Below are 7,439 nucleotides of genomic sequence, written 5' to 3' on the forward strand. Positions count from 1 at the left end.
AAGTTATCAGATCTGTAAATTGGGTGGTCAGAGTACTCTTGAGGAATGTATTGGTGATGTATTGGTGTATGATGTATTGGTGATGATGCTCTCAAGGGTTAAAGATTTATTTTATCTCCACAGGATGGGAATGCATCTAGGTACCAATATGCATCTCCTCATAACAATAATGTTGTCATTTGCATACAGTGTAAGTGTACTCCAAAAGGGATCAATTGTTGATAGCTTGATTTTTTTCAGGATAATAAACAAGAGGTACCTGGAGTTTAAGAAGTGAATCCTAGTTCCTTGATGGATACATCTTCTAAGAAATCAATATAACACTTGTGGTTCCATTGCTACCATGCAGCTTCCTTTCTGCTATCATCAGTTCATCACCTTTTATTATTTGCCATCATTGTGATATCATGGCCATGAATCACCAGAGAAGATGTCATGACAACACATTGTTAGTAGATTCTGATGCTCTGAGGGAAACAAGAGGTTCTTTGTTGTTTTGTTTTCTGTTTATTTTTCTTTTAAGTTATAAATTATAATTACATTGTTTTATTAACAGAAAATGTACTAATATAGCAATATTTACAAGATGGAGGCTCCATCTTTATGTCCTAATTAATTTTCAAGGGGCACATCTCGAAACACCGACACATGGAGATTTGAATTTCCATACGTTTTCAAAAGACTGTCACATCCATTTTATTTATATAACTAGGGATTTAAAGAATAGAACTTAACAAAATTCCAATCTGAAAAACTGTTAGCCCCATATTGGCCAGATAATCCATATATAGGTCGTCCAATTTATATGGTCAAATTTTGTCCTTCATGCTTTATTTTGACAATTATGACTAAATAGTCACACATGTTACTGGCTCCTGTTTGTTTTTACAGACAACATAACAAAAAATTATTTTGAAATGTAGAAACTTCATAGCAATTCAGTGAAAAATATAGTACTTGCTAAGTAGATCAAGGAAGATATTTTTATCACATTCTATTTAAACTGAGAAGGAAAATAGAAAGTTCTAAGAGGTAACCCACCCTGGGCACTGGGAATGTTAACACTTTCCTGCAATTTTTAATAATTAAATTTTCTGAAATGTTTTTAGTTGATTTAGTTATAAGATATCCTCAGTTCTATTACAATAGATATTAATATTTATTTATTTATTTATTTATTTATTTATTTATTTATTTATTTATTTATATGTGCCTGTTTACATTATGTGTTCAGCATATATGTAAGAGTCTGAGGCCAGTAGAAGTAAGCAGGTGCTCTGGACTGGAGTTACAAGATATTGTGAGTTGCCAGTGTAGGTGTGGGAAACAAAACTCTGACTCACAGAGAAGTTCACTTCATCATTCAGCCATCCATCCAGCCACTCATCAGGCTACATAATTACGTAGCATTAGTAATAAGTATACTTTATTAATTTTACTTTATTAATTTAATTACAATAATAAAGTATACTTTATTAATTTGCATTCACTAACTATTATGGTATCTCATAAATTATTTCCTGATAAATTCCTTTGTGACTCCTATCAGGAATATCAACATTTCTTTACATTGTAAAACACAATATATATAATTTAACCCTGTAATCTATTTCATTTTTTACACTATTATCATATTCTGTATATTATCAATATTTTGCTTTATACTAATATTATAACAGATGTAACTGTGGTAAAATAGATGAGACATTTTTCACTGGTTAATGTTTAAAGATAGCTGGATATTAAGAAAATGGAAAGAGCCGGGCGGTGGTGGCGCACGCCTTTAATCCCAGCACTCAGGAGGCAGAGCCAGGCGGATCTCTGTGAGTTCGAGGCCAGCCTGGGCTACCAAGTGAGTTCCAGGAAAGGCGCAAAGCTACACAGAGAAACCCTGTCTCGAAAAACCAAAAAAAAAAGAAAATGGAAAGAAAAAAATAACCGAAGTCGGGGCCCTTTGGAGTAATGGCTGTGTCGGCAGATTTAAATAAGTCTTCCCTAGCAACGAATGGGATCCCATCTTCAGACACAACCAACGAAGCCATGGCCCCCTTCCATGCTTGCAGTATTCTTAAGCAACTCAAAACAATGTACCATGAAGGACAGTTGACAGACATTGTAGTGGAAGTGGATCACGGGAAAACATTTTCCTGCCATAGAAACGTTCTTGCTGCAATCAGCCTCTACTTCAGGCCCATGTTCACTTGCGGCTTTACAGAGAGTACTCAGAAAGAAGTTCAAATCATTGGTGTCAAAGCTGAATCAATGAATTTAGTATTGAATTATGCCTATACCTCTAGAGTTATTCTGACAGAGGCCAATGTTCAAGCCGTGTTCACTACAGCTAGCATCTTCCAAATTCCTTCCATATAAGACCAGTGTGCTAAGTATATGATTAGTCATTTGGAACCCACAAAATTCTATTGGGGTCTTTATCTTTGCTGATCATAATGGTCATCAAGAACTTGGAGATCGATCAAAAGGATACATCTGTAAAAAGTTTCTGTGTGTCACCAAAGAACAAGAGTTTCTCCAGCTGACAAAAGACCAACTCATAAGTATACTAGATAATGATGATTTAAATGTAGACTGGGAAGAACATGTTTATGAAAGCATTATAAAGTGGTTTGAACATGAGCAAAATGAAAGAGAAGCACACCTTCCAGAAATTTTTGCCAAATGTGTACATTTTCCTTTGATGGAAGATACATTTATCAAGAAAATTCCACCTCAGTTTGCACAGACCATAGCCAAAAGCTTTGGAGAAAAGGGACTATCCAACACCAATGGCTGTATGCAGAGGCTTGGAATGACTGCTTCTGAAGTGATCTTATGTTTTGAAGCTGCACACAAACACTCAGGAAAGAAGCAAACAGTGCCTTGTCTAGATATAATCACAGGAAGAGTGTTTAAACTATGCAAACCACCAAATGACCTAAGAGAAGTTGGGATTCTGGTATCACCAGATAATGACATTTCCATTGCAGGAGGGTACAGGCCAACCAGCAGTGAGGTCTCCATCGATCATAAGGCAGAAAATGATTTTTGGATGTATGACCATTCCACCAATGGATGGCTATCCAAGCCATCCTTGCTTCGAGCCAGAGTAGGCTGCAAACTAGTGCATTGCTCTGGTAAAATGTATGCAATTGGAGGGGATGTGTATGAAGGTGATGGAAGAAACTCCCTGAAGTCCGTGGAGTACTAGGACAGCAGAGAGAACTGCTGGATGGATGTTTGTGCCATGCCAGTTGCAATGGGGTTTCATAATGCTGTGGAGCACAAAGAGAAGATCTATGTTTTACAGGGAGATTTTTCCTCTTCTTTGAGCCTCAAAAAGATTACTGGGGATTTCTAACCCCCATGACTGTGCCTAGAATGCAGGGCTTGGCAGCTGTGTACAAGGACTCCATCTGCTTCATAGCTGGAACCTGTGGAAATCATCAGCGTGTGCTTACTGTAGAAGCCTATGACATAGAGCTAAATAAATGGACTCCTAAGAAGGACTTTCTATGTGATCAGTCTATTAATCCATACCTTAAGCTGGTACTTTTCCAGAATAAACTCCATTTATTTGTCCGAGCTACTCAAGTGACTGTTGAAGAACATATCTTCAGAACCAGCAGGAACAATTCTCTTTACCAGTATGATGATATTGCTGACCAGTGGATGAAAGTGTATGAGACCCCATATCAGCTGTGGGACCTTGGCCGTCGTTTTGAGTGTGCTGTGGCTAAACTCTATGCCCAGTGTCTTCAGAAAGTACTGTAATATGTAGCAGGCCTCAGCAAGTCACTGGCATCTCATACTAAGGAACCTTGTTTAGGAAATAGTGTCAATATTGATGAAAGCTGAGAGTTTTGTATACAGAAATGGGTGCTCATAAAGATTGTGGTGTGGGAAGGGATTTGCTTTGATCTTCATGATATTTTCATTTCAGTAAGGAAAGATAACAAAGTGCAATTATCAGCATTTTTCCACCCCTGGCATAAAAGTATCATTCTAGAATTTTGTGATAAATAGTCCCTGAGAAACCAGGTGAATCAAGACAACTATGCACTCTTAAAAAGCAGTTTGATTATTCCTGGGTAGAGATATCCAAACTAGTTAACATGACTTTTTATTTTAAATACGGGTAACAATATGAGGTAATATCATTTATTTAGCTGTGGTCTCTCTAACACAGAGAAGCACTAACTTAGATCCTCATTCTTACTATTTATATGTATTTACATATCTATTGTTGTGTACTGTTTTCAAGTGTACAAGATTTTAAACTCTGTCAAACTGAAGGAAAACTTAGTCTCAGAAAGAACTTTCAGTCACATTGTTTCATATTCTCATGTAACTTTAAGTTAAAACTTTGAAGTGGCAATTTTCTCTCCACAACTTTTTCAAGTGCTACTGTCTCATCTTTTAAAATCCCAGAAAGGGCTCAGATTTGCAGGTGACTGGTGCTCATATAAGTTAATTCATGTGTATCTAGACTGGTTTAAATGGTTTGAGTCTGTGTTTCTCTTTCAGATTAGCATGTTAGTTCCATGGCTGTGGCACTTTGTCTTGTGACTCCACGAGGTCTGCTCTTTGTGTGGTAGGATATGGCTGATGGCCATTGGTCTAACTGGATTCAGTTTTACAATCCCAAGTTTGCACTAACATGGGCTGTTTTGTTGTCCAACCTCTTTTTTCCATCCTCTACTTGTTCAGTCATTGTTGCTACCATGAAAGTTATAATTATATAACTTAAAATGTGAAGTTTTACACCTACTTTTAAAATTCTGTTTTCTAGAAATGAATCTTGCAGTACTCTAATAAATTAGTGGCTTTTAAGGTTCATATTACAGTTATAACCTCTTTATTTATTGCACTCAACAGTGGTGAATATTTTTATGTTGAAACACTTGTTCTAGGTGAAGGTGATATAGAAGGAAGGATGAAGGAGTGAACAGAATCATAGCTTTCTGTACTGTAGGTTCTAAGGAGCTGTTCATATTTAACTGATAAGTTTCTCAGTTGGTTTGTCCTTCATGTTAATATTCCTAAGTAAGTCCTTTTGTACCTAAGGCAAGTATCTGGATTGATAACGTGCTCATTACTATGCTTACTATAACTGATAAATAATACACACATAAGATCAGGGTCTGTCCTCAGTCGGAAGTTTGATTCTCTTGAAAAAAAACTGGCATGGTTTGTATTGAAAAAAAAAAAGAAGAAGAAGAGAAAAGAAAAAAAAAGTCTTGCACAAATTCTAAGGTGATACTGTGAAACAAATTGAAAACATTGCCTCTTGCATCACATACCTCCTTTTCCAGAAACTGTAGACTGCTTTACAAAGGCTCTCCAAGTAGAGCTGGTTCTCTGAAGCAGGAAGTCAAGTGGACAGCATTCACAGAATGCGTGTGTTCGTGTCCCGCACAGATAGACGTGTGGTTCCTCCTAATCTCTGTCAACTTTGACAACCAATACTTTTTTACCTCTCTAGTTTGTCTTGTGTTTCCTTTTGCTTCATGCTGTTTTAGGGTTATTTCTGTGAATTGTTTGAATTACAGTTTTGTATTGCTAATGAGAGGGAAAATAGTTTTTACAAGAGATATCCATGTAATTTATTTTTGAAAGCTTTGTTGAGTATCTAAGATTTCCTGCCACTTTGACAATCTCTGTATTTAGGAAAATGTATTACTTGAAAACAAGACATAGAACATTGAGTTAGCAATGTAAATGTTCCATATGATATATAAAAGAACAACACACTGTGGCTAATCTACGCTAGATTTATTCTGTTGATCTGTACAACAGTTGGTCCTTTTGTTATAACAGTGTATATTGAGGGTATCATCTAAGTATAGTGTGTCAAAGCCAAGGTTTAGAATTTGCTATGGGAGTAGAATATATATATATATATATATATATATATATATATATATTGAATTTTGTATGAAGAACTATTTGTTTACATTAAATAGCTGGGATATTTTGCCACTTTTAAAATTATTTCAGAAAAGTTCCTAGGAAACTAAGATTAGTGATACATGTGGGCTTATGTATAGATACTTAAGGTACATTTTCATAGTATGAGAATATTAGTAGAAGGCACAATGGCTACTACAGAATTAAAAGATCTAACAAATGCCAATCCCACTTTAAGTATATTTGAAGAATGTACATAGCACTTTTTCCTATATAGTTTTTATATGATGAAACCTGGGCTAGGTGTAACTATGTTGTAGGAAAGAAGAAATTTTTTATGTCGTCTTTGTTTCTTGTTCTCCTACAAAGTTGATGTGTAAGCGTCAAGCTGATTTCATTGGTGCATGAGGAAAAGTGGATGTGATCTGTAAGGAACCAGAGTCCCATGTAAAGAAGTTTAAAATGCCATTCAATATTCAGTGCTCAGGTATGTAGTAAGTACTGTAGTCCTATGGGGCAAATGTGTAGATATTTTTAAACATTTTGCCATAATTGCACAATTTTTTGCATTTTTACCTGATGCCATTGTTTCTTGTAATAAAACCTTTTCTGATTGAAAACTGCCAGTGTTGTAAACTGACCTGACGAATGAATTTTGAAAAATTAAAATTTGGTGAAAATCATAAAAAAAAAAGAAAATGGAAAGAATTTAGAGCATGGAAAATTAAATACTTCCAAGAAAAGCAAAATCAGTTAAAATGATCTTTGTTAATTAAATTTAAAATACTCTAAATATTTATATATTTACCACTCAGCTGTTAAATTACTATTTATATTGTAAAGCTACATTAATATGAGTTAATACTAAGGTCTCTAATACACATTCTACATATTTATTTAGTGCATATAATGAAATTTACAAAATGTTCATAGAATATACATAAAGACATTTAAAAGTATTAAGTCATAAAATTTTAATATCAAATATACTCATTTAAAATATAATAACTATTTTTCATCCCTCTTTGTTAAAATTTTATATGTGGCTATTCTGCTTGAATGTATGTGTGTAGTACTTTCAGAGGCCAGAGGAGGGAGCCTGGTCCCTGGAAGCTCAAGTTATGTACCTCTGATAGCCACAATGTGGATGATGAGAATTGTTTGCTGGAAGAATATTCAGTGTTCTTAACTAATTTAACATCTCTCCAATCCCTGTAATTTTCTTTGGCCTTAGGGTGCAATTCGATATTCAAAGGAATGAATGCAAATGTTATCAGAGATAGTTGGCAACAACATTATATGGCTATTTATTTGAAATAGCTTAATTTGCTTAAAATGCATGTCACATTCAGTTTCTTGCTGTGTTCTGATTTGGTTAATTTTGTTATTACATGAAATGATAGTGTGAATTTTAATGATCATATACAATGTACCCAGAAAATTATCCAACATTTCATTACAATGTTTTATTTGTTTACTTAAATATAGTTCTTATGCCATAATATGTATCTTTTAAAGTGTTCTGTGCAGTGATA

General features: G+C 34.8%; 1 pseudogene; it reads left to right on the plus strand.

The window, feature by feature from the left end:
• The first annotated feature begins 1,962 nt into the window (after positions 1-1,962).
• On the plus strand, positions 1,963-3,768 carry LOC114694134 (annotated as a pseudogene).
• Positions 3,769-7,439: the final 3,671 nt, after the last annotated feature.

The sequence above is a fragment of the Peromyscus leucopus genome, chromosome 9, assembly GCF_004664715.2.
Source record: "Peromyscus leucopus breed LL Stock chromosome 9, UCI_PerLeu_2.1, whole genome shotgun sequence".
Lineage (NCBI taxonomy): Eukaryota > Metazoa > Chordata > Mammalia > Rodentia > Cricetidae > Peromyscus > Peromyscus leucopus.